This window comes from Mastigoproctus giganteus, chromosome 1 (genome assembly GCF_048544385.1).
Source record: "Mastigoproctus giganteus isolate SK-2022 chromosome 1, ASM4854438v1, whole genome shotgun sequence".
Taxonomy (NCBI): Eukaryota; Metazoa; Arthropoda; class Arachnida; order Uropygi; family Thelyphonidae; genus Mastigoproctus; species Mastigoproctus giganteus.
In genome coordinates, this window is record NC_143575.1 from 12,689,180 (window position 1) to 12,708,703 (window position 19,524).

Below are 19,524 nucleotides of genomic sequence, written 5' to 3' on the forward strand. Positions count from 1 at the left end.
ATATTTCTCAAACAATATGAATGACAAAGATCAAGACTTTCCTGGAATATCCAGGAAAGTCTCTCAGGAAAGAAGTATTTTCCTTCTTTTATTATTTGTTTTTTCCTTCTGCATAGCAATTTTTTGATATCGAATTTTGGAATTGGCTGGATATCGACTGGTTCTTAAGGCTGTTTCAGATATTCCAAGGTGTGCTTGCTACCTAGGAGTCTTAAACGCTGATGGAACTGATACTCGGGTTACACTCAATTCAAGTCAAGTGGACCTAATTTCGGCAAAGTCCATTTGGTCTGTGAGAGTCAAATTCTCTGCTTGCACCTTCGCGATGGTGGAACTGTTAGTAATCCTGGGTATAACCCCCATGTGCCAGTCCTGAAATACAGCAGCTAGCATGTTGGAGGTGACCATCCAGGTACGAACTAACGTAACAAGGGGTGGAGGTGTTGATACCCATACCATACGGAGAAATGCCGCTGCTCTGTGTTATCAGGCAATACTAGGTGGTAAACGACTCCCATCAACCGGCGTAATACCACCACTTTAATTATTGGAGACTTGAAGGGGTGTAACACGTGTTTAGTCTCCAGAGCAAAGCTTCAGCAAAGCCTCACCCATCTTATCCATCATGTAGTATGACTAATATCTTTTGAATTTATGATGGATTTCATGGCGAGATCCAATCTACCTTATATTTCGAGGGTACAGCTCTAAAACGGTGTTCACAGGTCGGCCGCTAGATAGTCTACCAGACTTTCTAGGAGGCTTATAGATCCGCTACTGTATAACCTAGCTGCTTCTACTCTGCCAGATAGTGACTGGAGGGCGTCCGAGTTATGTGTATCTGGGTATATTCTTACCCCGTGTACGTCAAATCCAAACGTTTCATTATTTTCATACAGTCTGTCCTCGCCACCTTTTCTGACTTCTTAATACACAATGAATTATCAAATTAATAGAACAAACTTATCTACGAAAAGAACTAAACCTCCCAAGCATTTCCTGTTCATTTCACAAATATATGTGATCTCAGATCTAATCTCAATCCAAACTAGATTTGATTTCGAACAGACTAAGAGTAGAAAGTTTCTTCTTGTCCAAATGGTAGCCGAGCATTCTAGTCTCTTGCCAAAGCTATTGGAAGCAACTTTTGCCCATCTTTGTTCCCAACAAAGATGGGCAAAGCAAAACTTCTGCTTCTTACTTCTTACTTCTGCTTGGAAATTTGCTCATATCTAGCCAGTTCTTAAGAAGGGTGACAAATCTTTCACAACCATTTATCGTCCCATTGCAATTACGTTTATTCTTTCTAAAGCAACGCAAAAATCAATTGACCGCCAACCTCTAAACTAACTCGAAACCTTGCATCTGATTAGTGGTCGCCACCAATATGGATTCTGTCCGTGTCAACCCACTGGTGGTATTTTAAGCAGTTCCTCTTCACATTTCTAAGAATTTCTGTCTTCTGAACTTCTCAGCTAATGATGCAAGTGTCTAAGATCTGATTGTTTCAATTATTGTTTACTTCCTGCATATTAATGTACTTCTTCCATTGACTGTTAATCCTGTCCATAGTTACGCTGTAGATAGTACACTAATCCACCCTCCAGTTTGAGAAATCTGGCTCATCACATCCAATCACAACCTCGCCACTATTTCCCATCAGTTCTTTAACTGCTTACTTATATCAAGGGGTACATTATGGTATTGGAATAAAATGGCCCTGTAAATTCTAAAGAAAGTAGATTAACCAGCAAAGTTATATCTAGATAATTCTTCAATGATGGCAAGATCTGAGTCAAATTCAGTCCTGGAAGTATGTGCTATTTTTTTCTCGAAAGACAATCTCTTGGTTTCACGCCCACCTTCAGACATAATCGCATTTCTAGACAAGAACACTGTCATAAATCTTTAATCAGCTGTACATGGAAATTTTTTCCAACATGTAGAGAGATATCACTAATGATTCCCCGAGGGAAGTCAGTTTAAATACGTGGGTATTATTCTCTCCCCTCCCTATTACACAGACATCTATTTTCTGCTGCATCCCTCTTCCGTTAGAATCTCTAACACTGTCCTGGATTCACATCTGCAATTTACCTGTCTTTTCCAAACCCTACCGAACGTGAACTAGTGTCAACATCCAATCACTGCCCAATTTCAAACTCAGAGAACCAACTTCTCCCCTTCTTGATTTATCCCTTCTGTTATTTTGAACAACCTTCCTTCATGTTTTTCCTGCAAATTTGCAGAAATTGAAGTAGTATCAACAAGTGGCTTCTGTCTTACAAACCCTCAACCGATCACAGTGCTAGAGAATACAATAGCCTTTCCTGATAGCATTCACCAACTTACACCAAAATGTTTTACATGTAAAAACAAAGTCTAGAATGTCCTCACTTGACATTTTGGAAGTTAGGAAATGGCAAATACAGGTATTAAATGTTTGCTGACATTTTCAATACACACATGAAAATGGCAGTGAAGACTGACACGAATAAATGAAACTTTTTAAGAACGAAGAACTTTATCTATTCAAAAGTAATCTTATGACACTTTACTGAGCTGAATATCAAACAGTTTGTTGAGCAGGAAGACTAGATTTCGAGACTGTCTAATTCGGTGTCTGTTGCCTCGAGCAATATTTTCTTCGACAAATACAGCAGTGGAAAAAAAATTAAGCGCTCACAGTCATCTACTCGATGCACAAAATTTATTATTAATATCTCCACAATAGTTATTCTCTAGGGCAATATTACAATTCTCTTAAGCATTTATTCTTTCAAATTTAGTTTAACAGTTATCAGAAAAGAGGCATAGCATCACCAATCTTCAATGGTTAATAAAGAGACTAATATTCGAAATATGAGGATCTTTAAAATGAAACCTTTGTAATGAACAGTACAGTGATGCACTTTTGAGTGCCTTCTTCTGAGGGTTGAAGAAGTGGTATTCGCTATACGACAGATCAAGGCTGTAGGCTGGGTGTTGCAGCACTTCCTACGTATATCGCTGCAGCCGAAAGAATTCTTCGCAAATCCTAATCAACATATGAAAATGAATTCAAGATTAATTCAAATAGAATGCATTTTAAAAACTCTTTCATTAGTACTTGTCTATAATTGTATCTCTCTCTCTCTCTCTCTCTCTCTCTCTCTCTCTCTCTCTCTCTCACAGCTTATTCAAAATGAATTAGAATCGGTTAGTATATACTAACACTAATATTGGCAAGAAACAGGTTCGTTTTCCTCATAAAACTAGCCGAAATATGAATTGAACCCGTTATGGTTCAATATCAACTTGTAGGATGGACTCGATTTGTTTGGAACATCGTGGTCAATGCAATACCATTAAAAGCTCTCTTTGTTTCAGATTCCTGTAATGATTATTAATATACTTATTTTTCAGGGTACACTTTATTTTGGTACACATTGTATACTAACTGTCAGTCAATGACCTCAGTAGAAAAACATTAACGTTCAACAGAGAGGTTTGCCGTTACTATGGTAACTGCAATGTTATCATCTATACCGACGTTCCAAGTGCTCGATAAAGTAGTTAACCCACCCGACAAAAGAGTTTTCTTGGTAATGTTGTCCGATCCCCATTGAGGTACACACGTGCAGGCGGTTTTTGTGTCCTGTTCCGAATGCAATTGAAATAACTTTTATCGTCGTGTTGATAACCTCCACAGCCACGCATCTTGTGTTGACTTTGTGGGTGGGGAGGGGCAAACTGAGCCACGTGACCAGAAACCGAATCCGGTAGTCTCCAGTTTTAACACGCAACACCTGTTCGTGTTGGACAACTCAGCATTTGAACACATCCACCCGATTCATTGCACACATCCCATTATAACTAATGGGCCATTGTAACGGTTACTTATGATTATGACTTTTGCTTTCGAAAATTAAATACACCGGCGTGGGACACGCCTTCATAATGATATCCATCTTAAAATATCCAACCACAATAAAAGATAACATTCACTGAATCCGCTGTCTGCATCTTCATTTTCCTCTGGGGAAGAATTGGTTGATTTTTCAACGCAACTCGTTTGCGAAGTCATTGAACCCAGTTCGAATCCAGTGACATTAAGCTTACTGGGGTTAATTTCTATCTCGGTTATGTGATCTTAGGCAAATGTAGCAATGCTTCTAGAATTTTTCAAAGTTTTACTTTCCTTGGACGTACACAACAACCTTGGTTGTTGTTGTTATTGGGGTTTTAGGAGCATCGGGCGACTAAGGCCATTTTGCTCCCTGTATATTGTATGTAAATTGCATTTGAGGTCGATTTTCTGTTTGCTGAAAGAAAAATCCAAGTTTCCTGGAGAAAAAACCAGCTACCCTTGCATGAAACCGACTAACTCAGCCACATTATGAAAATGACCAAAAAAGTTCCTCCCCTCATGGACGGGATTCGAACTCTGGTCTTTTCCACCTGGTGTGGGGAGGACGGCGATCCTACAAACTGTGCCACCCATTAGTGCCCCAGCCTTGGAACACACACCCAATTTACATGCAGGACACTAAAATGCCTTATAGCCTCTGTTATCTAGGTGTTAATCCAAAGAACACTGATCTAGTTCCCTTTTCCTATATATTTAGCTTTAGATTTTAAAAAATATATATATTTTTTAAAGTTTATGAAGTTTATTTTAGCTTAAGCTCTTTATTTCGTTTTTTAACATTTTTTTATTTTTTTTATTTTAAAATCTTAAACTTTTATAATCAAATTTCTCTACAAATTTAAATTCTATTTCGATTTAATAACAATATTACCCGAATCCACCGCAGGACGTCGCTGCTGTCTCACTTACCAAATCCAAAATGGCTGCCATTGTACATCTCTTTTCTTCGAGGAAATTCTCGAATTTAAAACAGCTTTTCTACCGCAGATGCAACTTTTATTTATGACATTAATCCGTAATGACAGTCGGACAGGGGCGGCTGTCACGACCACGCGTCTTGTACGATTGTGACAACCGACGTCGGAACACAATAGCTGCGAAAGAATAGACCTACGAAGTGTGGTATGTTTACTATTCAGGAGTAAAAAGAATCGTGGTGTACAGTCAGCAGCGTCAGTTATATTTAGCTTTTCTTTTCTTAGAACTTTGAGAAGAAACAGACTTCTTCTTTCACCTTGTTTCTTTGTGGATATAGGTGTTCGTTAATCCGATTTTCTTTCTTTCTTTTTTTTGGTACGCTCAAAATGTGCGTCTCTACTTTGGCATCAGACACAATCTTAACTACCTTTTTGTTTACATATTTTGCAACTATTAATAATAGAGAAAAATGCAATTTTCCCCTTAATATTTATCCTTCTTTTTATTTAAATCTTAAGGGAATAATTGTACATTTTCTCCCCTATCTTAAAAAAAATTTAAAAAGAAAATTCCTCCTAATAAATAAAAAATGCACTGATGTAGCTCTCAGGTTTTTAAGAAACAAATGAAATATGACAGCAGGTGATTGCAACGACCTCTAGTGATAAAAACACTTCTCGTAATTAAACAGAAAATCTATCTTCTTTTTTGCAATTATTAATTTTTCAATTATTAATAATAGAAAAAATGTACAATTTTCCCTTAATATTTTCCCTTATTTTGATTTAAATCTTAGGGGAGAAATTGTACAATCCCCCCTATCTTAAGAGAAATATTTAAAAAGAAAATTTATCCTTATAAATAAGAAAAACGCACTGCTATAGCTCTGATGGCAGTGAGTGATTATAGCGACATCTAGCGATAAACATTCTTCTCGTAATTAGACAAATCTTTGTTATTGTTAATATATTTTTCAATTATTAATAATAATAGAAAAAATGTACAATTTTCCCCTAATATTTTCCCTTATTTTGATTTAAATCTTAGTGGAGGGAATTGTACAATTTCTCCCCTACCTTAAGAAAAAATTTAAAAAGAAAATTCCTCCTTATAAATAAGAAAAAATGCATTGATATAGCTTATGGCATAGAGTGATTATAGCGACATCTAGCGATAAAAATATTCTTCTCATAATTAGACAGAAACTGTTATTGTTAATATATTTGGCAATCATTAATATTCTAAAAATGTACAATTTTCCCTCTAATATTTATCCTTATTTTTATTTAAATATTAGGGAAAAATTGTACAATTTCTCGCCTATCTTAAGAAAATTTGATTAAAGAAATTTCCTCCTTATAAATAAAAAAAAAAAAAATGCACTGATGTAGCTCAGATTTATCGGAAGCAAATGAAATATGGCAGAAAGTGATAGCAGCGACCTCTAGCGATAAAATTACTTCTCGTAATTAGACAAAATCTAACTTCCTTTCTGCTTATATATATTGCAATTATTAATAATAAAAAAGCATAAAAATTTCCCTTTAATATTTATCCTTATTTTTATTTAAATTAGGGGAGAAATTGTATATTTTTCCCCTATCTTAAGAAAACTTTTAAATGAAAATTTCAAAAGAAAGTTCCTCGCTGTTATAAATAAGAAAACCTAAATAAATGCGCTAATGTAGCTTTCAGGTTTTTAAGAAACAAATTAAATATGGCAGATAGTGATTGTAGCGACCTCTAGTGTTAAAAACATTCTCATAATTATCTGGATTTAGTCTAAAAAATAAATAAATAGTAATAAATAAATTATAATAATATTAAAATCATAAATTTATAATAAATAAATAATAATAAAAATCATAAATAAATTTATAATAAATATATAAATAAAGAAATAGTAATAAATAAATTATAATAATTAAAATTTAAAAGAATGATCTTGCTGCATTTATCCAGTGGATTACGAAAAACATGTCCTAGGGAAGAGAAATAAATTAATCTTGCCAAAATTTAGTTTCTGAAATAAAGAAACTGTTCTTTTTGGTCAGTAATTATTTCTGTAAAATTAGTAAATTTGTAATTCAGGGTTCCGGCTTCAACAGATAAAATCTTAAACTGTTGCTAATAAACATTACGAACTGAATTTTCTTATCTGAAATATTTTAAATAGTTGAGAGGCATCCAGATTGCATTCGCTCTGGAACTAAAATGTCTGCGAGAGATTTGGACACGCTTCAACTACTTCCAGGTATCGAAGCTGGTCATCGACGAAACAAATGAAAATAGCTCAGCTCAAGTGAGGTAGAACAGAGCCCGCTGTAGCTGATTAGAAGGATGGAGGAAGGCCAAATCTGGTTTATGTGTTCGTCGTTCTGCAGCAAGATGGCTATATGTTGATCATGGTGTTGTTACTGCTTAAGAAGGCAGTTCGATGAAACAGAAAATACATTTCGTGTCGAAGGCCGTCCGTCCTAAGACTACTTCATCGCAGGAGGACATTATTACGATAAAAACAAGGTTTTCAGTGAATTCCTGCCAAACTAAAAACTGCTTTGAGGATATTTAGAGCATGATTTAAAGAACGGGATCTTTATGTAGGGAAATCCTTAGTGCTGAATACCGACTCACTGTTGTGAATAAATTATTTGTGATTTTTTGAATTCTCTAAGCTTCTTCGATATAAAATCGCATTTTTTCGTAAATCTACAGATTGTCTTGAAAGTTTTCAACTTATTTGAGCATCTGTCCGAGAGTGTGACAAACACAGAATGACGTCACATGATGTCACACGCATGACATAACAATTAGTTATATAGCGAACAAAACATGTTTATAGAATGAGTTTTTGTTTTGTTTATTTAAACACTTTGTGTATTCCTTGCCCTCGTATCCAAGGTGGGGAAAAAGAAAGTCACTTCAGAAAACACTTCGACAATGTCTTTTGTTTAGAAGCGACAATGGAGCCGCATCTTTCAGACGCGTTTGTTCCACCACTAGTTGTCGTAATGTTTGACATTCATTCATTCCAAAGTGAGAGAAAAAAAAGTGACTACCAAGGACAAAACTTTAACGGCTGATAGTGCCAAAACCAAAATTCTATTCCTGTTTTTACCTCATCAATCTTTTAACGATCCCTTGCGTTGTCAGTGTTGCCATCTCGTGGAAGTAACTAGAATTGCAAGTAATAATAAATTTCGAACACATGCAATATCTTATGTTTCAATAAATTAATGAAAATATTAAAAATTGTGTATTACTTCGAAATCCAAAGGTGGTGGTGCACTTGCACCATGCTGCTGGCGCCCGTTTATCATCCAACATCAGCCGGCCATCACGTTGACATACCACCCCCCCATTGGAATCTTTTTTCCATTTCTTTTATATACTGATCGAATCTTTCCTCTTGCTCTTCACTCAGAGTGCAAGAAGCGTACCTTAATACTCATCAATTCATGCTATATTTTTAAACCCAATCCAAGATCCGTTTTTAGTTTGGTTCATGGATTCTTCAAATCAGTATTTGAAACAACAGAACCAACAAAAATTCCTGCTTTGATTTTCTTAAGTAATTGATGATAATTTAGTGTCAGTATACTTGAAACAATTTCCTTCTTTATTCATGGAAATCCGTAACTTTGCTTTCTTTCAGTGTAGTAGTGGCTCGTCATTCATGTTCTATGAGTTCGGTGTCTGAAACTGTATTGGTGGCCACACTTTTCTTTCCCAATATTCACTTCTTTTCGACTGTCCCACTCGCACAGAAAGCAAGGCATTTTTGTGTAACCAAGTTTTTCGCTGAGTAGCAGACTAATAACTTTAAAATTTCCACGCACTAACCAACTATGATCCTTGTACTGAATTTCTTGGCAAAGATTTTGGATGAAATGGTTCAAAAAGACAGGACAATAAATCACATATACAATGATCCAAGCACTAGAGTGTTCAAAGAGAAGTTTATTAACCATTTTAAATGGGTTGGAATGGTTTTAAATGGTTTAAATGGGTGTTAACAAAAAAATTAAATTCTCCAGGCAAGACATCTACCAAGGGCTGTTGTAGAAGTGCTGCAACCTCCAAGACAATTTTTTAAAAGACCTAATAACACCTGGTGAGGAAAACTAGAGCTTCCACTACGAAAAAAATCGGATTTTTAGATCGTCCCAAAATATTTTGGGACTTGGTTCCGTCTGATTTTTATTTATTTATATATATATATATATATATATTTTGGACATATGAAGAGCCTCCTAGAAAATACTTTATAAGTGATGAGAAGTAGCTGAAAAACAGAAATAGGCTGACTTCAACAGTAGAGTCAATCCTGTTACCACAGTACGTATGTGAATTAGAAAGAACGCAAAATGTATTGATAAATTAGCTGTTCTCGTTAAAAACTGGGGAATTACTGTATCTTTTTTATGTTTTTCCCTCCTCCCACATCTTCTTCAGCGAATGTATCACTCTCTTACGCCAGCACAAAATACACCACACCAAAAAGTCTCATTAATCTATCTGACAGATTCTGGTTAATTTAAGTTTTTTTATGTTTTTTATGATGGGGTTAGAGCAGGAATAAATTCATATAAATAAATTCAGTGCACAGATAGAGGAGAAATATCCTCAGGGTTTCTTGTAGACTTTATTAGTAATAAATTGATTCTAACTATTACACAAGTGCAGTTCTTTCATTTCAAATATTTTTAACAATCTATTTTTACGTTTCCATATTTCACGTATAGTGCACTTTTAAAAATCTATCTCCAACAGGTTTCATTATCGATAAAGGCGGCAAAGAAACTAATCCACATCAATGGCTAGCATCTCACTAGGCCAGTCCCTTAGCTCTCAACTTACCAAAGTAATTCATACGCAACTCCTAATTTCTTTGACTACTTTTTCAGCCCTCGAAATATCAGAAAATTCGAGGAAGGGAATGCTACCACACTGGTTGGAAAACATCTGAGTTCGAATCCCGTCAATGACGCGAGATATTTTTATGGGATTTTTTAAGAAGTGGCTGAGATTGTTGGTCTCGGGCAAGGGTGGCATGGTGTTTTTCTCCCAGAAACTCGGGTTTTTCGTCCAATAAACAGCAAATCAACCACATGACACACGCAATTTACAGACATTATATACGGCTCAGTAGCCTAAGTTGCTAATGCTCCTAAAACCTTACAATAACCAACCAAAAAGACCAGACAAATCATATTATTCTTTATATTTGTTGAATTTTGCTTGCAATTTGCTCCTTGGTACTCCAAACCTCCTTAACCTTAGTTGTTATTTTTTCCTTTGCCATCTCTAGCAATGATTGTCTGTGACCACCGTACTATGATTGATACTGCAGCCCTATTCTAATTTGTTAAATATATTTTTAAGTTATTTTTGCTTGTATTTACTCAGTTGTTCATAGCATTGGAATTGCATTGAAGACTATCTTAGCAAACATTTCTAAAACGCACTGACCACGCAACTTTGGCACATCGCTTAGAACATCGTCGAACCCTATAACTGCTATACGCTATCGCGCCTTCTGATTCCCTGGGAGATGTGGAGTGATAGCTTATGTCCTCTTCTCCCCCTCCGTAGATTTGATTTTTATCTTTAGTATATTTTCTACTAGATTAATCAGCTTGCTTTCTGGAACAACATTATAACAAGCAGAACATAATAATATCCATATATAAAGAAAAGAGCTAAAAGCAGGAGAGCACTGACTCTCCTTCGGATGGTTGAACCCCACTTCCCTCAAAGCAGGGATCTCTGCTGTGGTGCAGTGACCATGCGACTATTCAGGCCAGAATTTGACATCTAAAAACTCCTCCCACAGCTAGATACCACCAAACCTGTGTGATAAATCATCATAGTTGGGACCCTGTCCCAGGAATGACAAGAGAGCACATGACTTAGCAAACTAGACTACTCACAATGGGCTGGACCATGTCCCATGAATACCCTGCCAGGACTTAGTTCTTCGAACTGGACTCTCTGCTCTCGCCAGTGCTCCACCATTCTCTGGCGATCCGAACCGGACTCTCTCACCCAGTTATCTTCACATCCCCTTCTCCTGGTGGGGTCTCCCCCCACTGTTTTCTCTGGGGTCGCCTTCGTCATCATTTGTGCTATAGCACAGACTATTGGAACAGGCCCGGCTTTACATTACGTCGAACGTGCACCGGGAATTGGCTGTCCAGGAGGTCCAGGAGGTGGCAAAACGGCCTGACATGGATAACACATACTGCAGTATTATAGTGTGTGTTAATACTATGTCAGGCCCATTGAACAGGGATTATTTCCTCACAGAGACAATAGGTGGAGATAGGCATATGCCTAGGGGTCGCCATAAACAGGGAACATACACACATACTTCCTTATCATGTCTCTACAGGTGATTGCGGGGGTATTGCCTTTGGATTTAGCAGTCGTGTACAGAGCTTTTTGTTATTTTATACGTAAGGGAAAGCAAATTACATTTATGGGGATTACTAATGAAGTTTCTTCTGCAATCAGCAAACAGAAGAAAGAAATTTTGGCGAAATTAATTAAATGATGGCAGGACCGTTGGGATTCCGGTAGTACTGGAAGGGTAACTTATTTATTTATACCTAGTTTCGAATTTAATTTTAATAACAAATTGCATTGCTGGTTTTATCCAAGTATGGAATGCTCATATTTGATTACGGGGCATGGTTCCTTAAAAAGTAAGTTGCATCAATTTGGTTTAGTTGAAGATTCTTACTGTGTTTGTGGAAGGTTGGAAACATGGGATCATATCTTATATGAATGCAATTTGTATGACGAATTTAGATTAGACTTATTTAATTTGGTACCTAATTTTATTAGGGGTTCGGAATTAATTTGGCTGTCTAATGAAAGGAATTTTGTGGAATGCATGAGGCGGGATTGTTGCACTCACTAGTAAGAAGTATTCTCCTAGTTGGTGCATTTTTTTTTTTTTTTTTTTTTTTTTGCTGGCTGTTGGGTGTGGGCAGCCCAGGAGCGGGACTGCTAGCACCCACCAGTCTTGCACATTTACTGGGTGCGGGATCTAGGTGCAATATGCACCGCCAGAGTTAGTAGACCTAGGCTTAACTCCTCGTGCCAGGGATGGGCACCAGGTGGTAATTGCCCAATGGACTATCACCTGGTGGCAGAGTAGCCTGTTTCACTTATAACACATTACACACACTTACCTTAAGAGGCCATAATGAGAACATGGTATTATACGCTAAATTGGTGGAGATGGATGTATGTCCAGGTGCCACCCTTCGACAGTTAAATACATACATACATATATACATACTTCCTTATCATGTGTCCATATTTCTATCTTTCCCCCGAACTCTAACTTATTCCGACAGTGCACGCCCCTAATTTAACCAGCTAAATTCCACCAGTGTTCAAACTCAACTTCACCTTGCTTTCAACGTCAAAGTTCATTTTTTTTGTATAGGCCCCAGCCACTGAAACCTTCGAAAACTAAGTGGTAGGGCTTGCCAGAGCCAATAATATTAACTTCTACTGGGTACCTGACCTGCCTCCTCGTGGCAAAGTGTGGGCAACGGGGAGTCCCAACAGTCAAAGTATGGACAACGTGTGGGTAACGGGGACTCCCCGTTACCCACACTTTGCAGCATGATCCTCCCCATACAATCCCTACAAATTCATCCACAGTATGCAACAAGTCCAGAAAACATTCAAAAAGCGCGATCATAAATTAATGCGCTGATCTCGAGATCTGAACTTGGAAGTATGGGCATTATTATGGATTACTAGTGCTGCCATCTATTAGTAGAAATTAGTACTATATTAAATAATATTATTCGTTTGTTTTATTTTATTAACCCTCTTGAGTGCAAACACATAAAATTAAAATTTATTATACTTAAATTTATAAATAAATACTTAAATTCCATAAATAAGTTGAAGTGTTAGGAGCTAAACGAAATTGGTAAAATCATACTTCAGTTAATAATACCATGATTGAGCGATGTGAGCCCTCAGAATCTTCTTAGACCCAAGAAAAGATCACTAAATTACTTTTTAACAAACTGAAGAAAATTTTAAAGGAAAAATTGTGAAAATTTTTAACATACGCAAATGTTTTAGCAGGATACAACGCGCTTCGGTTAGTAGGAAATATTACCGATAGATGGCGCCACAATCACAACCGTATTTTATATAACACTTCCTTTTCTTTCTTTCTTTTTTATTATTAAAACGCCTGTCTTCGCCACTAAATAAATAGCTATCCTTGGCCCAACTTTTCAGTAAAACTATTCTTTAATATTTTAAAACTCTTCAAACGACAAAGTCATATTTTATGCTGAATAAATCTCTGGAAGTAGTGACACGTACTTCCTGAATGAAGCCAGCTTCCACAAGTACGTTGTTCAATACGTATAGTTTTTGATGGTAGCGCCCTCCAGTAATGCATTTATGCACTAGAAAATTGAGGAAGTCCTGTATGTGAAATGTCATTACGATTATCGACTGATCAATGGATTTCCAGAAGAAAAAAAAAAAAAAAAACGCATGAAACTTAAAATAAAAGAAACCCCAAAGGATGGAAATTACCATAATCAATTGTCTATCTACTCTTAATTCTTTTAACCCATTTCAACAGGTCCATTTTGGAAAATATGTTTCATTTCTACCAGGAATACATAACGATCTGGTGCTATTGATCCCACTGTATAAACAGGACTTGATGCTAAGTATTTTTAGAAACGGGACTGTTCTTATCTGTTGTTTGGTCTCTGGTCGATCCAGGTACATCAACAGCAATTAGTGAGGTGTTTCGAGTTGACGAAAAGTCCACTTTTTATTCCTTCAACAGTTCTGGTGAGTGATTAGGACTTGCATTTAGTGATTTGGGAAAAGAAACAAAGGGGAAGACACATTAGTAGTCATGGTGACAGACGTTGCTAATGAACTGCGTAAGTGGATACAAATCGTTAAAACTGTTTGTCACCGTTCTGATACGTGAGGTACACATACATTCCCAGATTCGATGCCTGTGCAGCTAATTATCTCCTTTTCGGTTCAAAAATAAGGATGGTAAAGCAAGGTGTTAACATTTTGAAACGACGTCTTTATAAATTCAATTGAAGTAGAAATTATCGGTTGTAAAAGACACTCAAAGATTGCCCACAGTTAGGACACGTTTGTTAGGCAACCTTCTAGAAGCAAGACTTGAATAATTATGAAATATCAGCGTTGTGTGGTCTGTCACCAAAGCAAACGGCTGAATCAGTAATCCCAACAAGGACTACGTGTTTCTTTCCCCTTTTTTAAGATCGGGTTTTTTCATCCGGCAAAACAAGTAAACCTACAATAGAATTATTCTGGCACGATGAACTGTTGCATTTTCATCCATAAAGTTTCCATCACCTTCGGGATAAAAGCGTAATATTGCAGGGTCCAGTAGATTTGATATCAAATTCAGGTACTCACTGGATAACATTTGACCTTCCAGTGGTGCCAACAAAACATTCCTCATACCATGATATCACCTAAATGCTTGAGTGGTCTTAACAAGGCAAGCAGGATCCATCTCTTCGTGAGGTTCTCTCCAACTCTCTGCCTACCATCAGTGCAAAACAATGGATTTTGATTCGTCTGACCATATGAATTTATTCCATTTGTTATAGTGTCTATTCATGATGTTTTCGGCACCACTACAAGCAGGGATTTTTCTGTTTTTCTCTAAAAAAAAAAAAAAAAAAATGGCTTTCGAATAAGCAGGCGACTGCCAATACCCAATTTCTTCACTTCCCCGCGCATGGTACTTGTTGAAATAGAGCAGATCTAGACTTGGTCGGATTCAGATATTATTTTCTGTACTCTGTATGTCCTGTTTTTCCGTACAGCTCTTTTTGCATTTGAAAAACTGGATGCTTTTGAAAAGCCAGTTGTCTTTCTTTCGTTTCTTCAATCGTGGCTCTTGTTACATATGCACCCACAATTAGACCTTTCTCAAAGTCTGATATATCGCGCGTTTCCCCCCATTCTGGCTTCAGATTACTGCAGTCGAACAACCTGTGCAGTCTTTATACTCAACGAGGCAACATGTCACCCACTTTACAGTTTCCGTGCATCTCTGCATTTATTTGCAGTTTTCTGTCTGTGACCGTCTTAATACAAAGATTCGTTTTCTTTTGGCCAATGTGTGTACAAAAACCAATGCCATCCTCGCCTGAGACTGACTAACTCAACCACGTTGTGAAAAAGGTCCATAAGTATTTCTGCCTTCATCGATGGTACTCAAACTCAGGTCTTTTCCATCCGGTTTAGGAAGAAAGGCGATCCTACCAACTGTGTTACCCACGTGGGTGTAATTAGTTAAAATCTGTATTCGATTTTAAAACAAATGTAACTTTAAATAAAAATAAAGATTTCCCTCAGATATTGACCAATTTCTTGGAGAAATCTTAAGTAAGATTTATATAATACGTCCATAGAGATGAGCAGTGTAAACGTATTTAAGAAACTTAAATACGCTTACGTTGTTAATATAAGAACAGTGTATTTAAGAAATTTGAATTATCAAAAGTTATATTCGGCTTTGGAGTTTAGGGATTTGGAGATGAAGGATTTACTGAAAGATATTGCTGCTCTCAAGGATAAAGGAAGTGCTTTTGCGTTAGTAAAGATAGCTATAATTGTCTTAGCCAGTTTTTGAATTTTTTTCATTGGGACCGGCTGATGATGTGATGAATGCAAAGAAATAATCGTTGACTTAACTAAGCTTTTACACTAACTAAGAGATATGATATATTTTTAAGATTTAGACCTAAATAGATGACATTTGCATGATGCCACTCGTGGCAGAAAAGAAAAATGCATGGATGATGATAAATTAGAATGAAAAAAAGTAGAAAAAAAATTTATTTTTATTTTTTTCAATAGAAGGAAAGGGATGAAACAATTTGGCCTACTGGATATGTGTGGCATACCATTGATTGGTGATAATTTTCCAATTGCTCACAACAGTGAACTAGACGATTTTGTAATAACTGGGAGGAAAGTGGGAGAGAAACTGTTGAAGCTTAATATAAGAAAGGCACCTGGGGTGGATGGGATCTATCCAATTATATTAAGGGAGTTAGCAAAGGAGGTAAGCAAACCTATGGCCATAATTATGAGAATGGCCTTGGATTCAGGAGGTGTGCAAATATTTCTGCAATTCGCAAAGGGAAAATCAGAGTGAGGTGAATAATTACAGACTTCTAAGATTGACTTCTGTTCCTGGGAAGATAATAGAGACTGGTTGGAACAGTAATGCTGGACCATTTAGAGAGGAATACAGTTATATAGAAATCACAGCATGGACTTATTAAGGGAGGGCGTTCTTCTCTGATCATTCATGATTGGATATCATGATGCAAAACAAAGGTAGTTGGAAGAAGTAATTTTGACAACGTTTACTTAGATTTCAGAAAAGCTTTTCAGTCTGTTCCACAGGAAACACTGTTGTACAAATTGGAGCAGTGCAGTGTGGCATTAAAAGCAAGTTACTGCTTTTGATAAAAGGGATGGTTGGTTGGTTGGGTGCGAGTAGACAACGAGCAGTTATCGGTGGGCACACTGAAAACTACTAGTGCTTAGCCCTTTAATGTTTTCAGTATTCATTAACGATATGGAAAACATTAAGGGATCCAAACACAATCCGTATCATTGACGACTCCTTATATGCTCTCCTAGTACTCTGTCTTTCGCACATGATATAAAGGCTGGAAGGGTGCTTAATGACAAGATCCAAGGCATGCTACAGCAAAATCTAGAAAAATTAGGCAGATCGACTGAGAAGTGCCAATTGACATTGACAAATGCAAGGCATTGCACGTAGGGTAGTAATCATAGAATAACATATCATAGGTGGTGAACGAAAAAGACCTAGGGATAATTCTCAATCCGACTCGAATATCTATGAGTGAAGACAGGCTGCTAGGACAGCTTAGGGAGTTGTCAATGACATGCTGGAATTTTTCCAGCAAGGACAAGAACACGATTGACCTATTGTACAAGGCAGTGGTTAAGCCACATGTTCAGTAGTGCATACATGTCTGGCAGCGTCATTTTAGGAGGGGTTATAAAAGGGTGCTCTTACCAAGAAATAATCGAGTTCTGCAAATTGCAGCACTTCTAGACCACAATATGCTGCGAGGAGACTTGATTGAAGTATATAAAGCTTTAAATGGATTGAGTGAACTAAATGCTGGTGGTGTTCTTTCTTCTTCTCGGCCAACACATACAAGAGGATATCAATTTAAATTAAAAAATAGAAGGTTGCAGAGTACACGTGCAAAAATTTGTTCTCAATCAGACAGTGGTTGACTGCTGGAACAACTTTCCATCTGTTGTTGTTGTGAAAGTGGGTAGTTTGAATAAACTTAATGAAGCAGTTGACAAATTATCTGAGGGGATATGAAGTTGAGCCGTGTATGAAGTTTTTTGGCTAATGCTGTATAAGCTTGCTTCCTTGCAAGCTTGTACAGCATCAGCCAATAAATCATTGTATGCTACTACTAATATTAATTGACTTAAGTTGACTTTCTTAATCATGTATTTTGAGAATAGGTTTGACGTTTAGGGACTACGCTGGAAAGGAAAGATTCTTAACAAAAGAGCAAGGTTTGAAACCTTAATGATGCCAGTCATTAGCATTTGCCTAATCCAATTCTTTGGCTTCAGCAGGGTAATTTAAAATGAAATCAATTGGATCTCGAAAATCTTGCATACCATTGAGAAATAAGCGAGCTAGATAAGACATCATTACCACGTACTGGTTTAATAAATAATTCTTAAGTTTCAGGCTCAGTTTTCGCCCAACTTGACATAAAATGTAATCTTTGCTTTATATCAATTAACACAATGCCTTGAACAACTTAGTAGTCTAAACTGGCTGCCTATGAAAGCTCACCTCTATGCTAATTATCTTGTAAAGGGAATTCAGTCGTGTAAGACAGCCACCACTGCATGTTGTCTCATGGTCCTATGTACATTGTTTTGCATGCGATGGACTCGTTGCTAGAATTTATCTGGGAAACCATGTACACCAATTTGGCTCAGTCGGTTTTTTTTTTTTTGAATGACATCCCTTTACGATAAACTTATTTACTCTTTCTAAATGGGTCCCAGTTTCATTTTTAATTTAAAAAATTAATTGAGAATTCGATACATCATGTAATAAACCCTATGAAATGCTCAGTACCTTCGGAAAACTTTTACATTCTGCAATGCAATCCTATACCATCTCGTTTTGGGAGTATAGTGCAACGTGAACTATATCCCAACAGCCGCAAGGTATCAGTTACACTTCCTGTTTAGTCTACCTGGTCTTCAAAATTATAGTTTTTAGGTGAGAACCTAACAGTGCAGTGGTATTAATTGGCGTAGCTTTGTCTATCCCTCCTGTCTGAAATAGAATAGCACCTTTATTGGCTGAACAGATTTTGTAGAATTCTTATAGGGTATTTAAGCTTCTAAAATTTTATTGACCAAGCTGAATTTGGGGTAAATCTGATAATTGCCCAGTTTTTACCATTTTCCCCGAATGTTCATTTGTGCTTAAAAACCAAGGTACAAAACTGAAAATTAATCAAAAAGATTTTATTAGACTATAAAAAACCTTAGTAAGGTGTTCATAGGGACAATATGTTCACCATGCTTCTGGGAAACATGCGAATGTCATGTCCTTTAAGTTCATTCAGAATGTAATCCAATAGGTTAAAAATGGTCGAGAGAATTTTGCCAGAAAAGGCACTCCAATAAATTCGAGCTTCACCAACTATTGTCACTGTTCTCGAAAAACTTGCACGCGATTCTAGTTACAGAAATGCAGTAGCTGTGTGGTTAGTCCAAGTTTATAGAGCCTAATATCTTCAATTTAGTTGCATGCATGGTTACATTGACAGTGTATATTCAGTTCCTACTGAGGAGCTTAAAAATTCTAAAAGGTGTAGCTTTTTTGAAATAAATATATTAATTTCAAAGGAATCTCTCTCTCTCTCTAAATGTAAAATCCCTGGTATATGCCATGAAGAATATTTTTTGTCCACGAAATAATATTTTTCACAAAGATTTCTTTTGTAGTTTGTCTAAAAATGTATAAATCTAATTAATGATATTTTTGTAATATTTTTTAATATCCTCCATCATAAACAATTAATTTTATCAAGGTTTTGTGAGTTTTAAAATTTGAAGCTTTCAGTAGAGGGCGCTGCATACGAACGAATATTTCGTTTTCAAAGGAAACGATATTACGTAGAATGTAAAAATACTGCTGGATTATGAAATCTATATATTTTATTAACAGTCTACTTTTAAATTGGATTCCATAGTTTTGTGGTTTTATTAAATCACACAATTATTAAAATAATATTGATTTTGCTTAATTATTAATTTCCAATTTTACATGATAACAGAAAATGATTCTTCGGCTGACAACTAAATATTATCTTTATTATATTCAAAGTTAATCAAGAGATGGCACCACGTGCAAACCAGCCAATTATTATTTAATATATGTTTGAAAGCAAGCAAATGAGATTAAAAAGTCGTAAATACAAAAATACTTCTCATTATAAAACTTTTATTTGCATATTTTATCTATTATTAATAGCCTAATTTAAAAATTCATCCTGTAATTTAGTTGCCCTAAATTATAGGAATATTAAAATTATAAA

At 36.3% G+C, this 19,524-nt stretch overlaps 1 protein-coding gene across 4 annotated transcripts in view; it reads left to right on the forward strand.

Annotated features, from left to right (window-relative positions):
* The window catches only part of SK (small conductance calcium-activated potassium channel), a 218,892-nt gene that overhangs the window by 81,066 nt on the left and 118,302 nt on the right, over nt 1-19,524 (forward strand). The window lies entirely within an intron of this gene.